The sequence below is a fragment of the Neopelma chrysocephalum genome, unplaced genomic scaffold (assembly GCF_003984885.1).
Source record: "Neopelma chrysocephalum unplaced genomic scaffold, ASM398488v2 Primary Assembly neopelma1_96261, whole genome shotgun sequence".
NCBI lineage: Eukaryota > Metazoa > Chordata > Aves > Passeriformes > Pipridae > Neopelma > Neopelma chrysocephalum.
In genome coordinates this window covers 16499-16815 of record NW_020924910.1, presented here as the reverse complement: position 1 = coordinate 16815, position 317 = coordinate 16499, and positions in this window count along the sequence as shown.

Here is a 317-nt window from a genome sequence, read left to right as displayed (position 1 = left end):
GGCAGCACATGGGGACACAGGGATGGCAGCACAGAGGGGACACGGGACACACAGGGGACACAGGGATACAGGGACAGTGGGACACGGGACACAGGGATGGTGGCACACGGGACACACAGGGACGGTGGCACACGGGACACAGGGATGGCGACACACGGGGGACACGGTGGTGGCAACAGACCCCGGAGACACAAAGGTGGCAGCAGACACAGGGGGACACAGGGATGGTGGCACACAGGGGACAGGGCACCAGGGGTGGTGGCACAGGATGACACAGGGATGGTGGCACAGGGGACACAGGGACAATGGCACAGGAT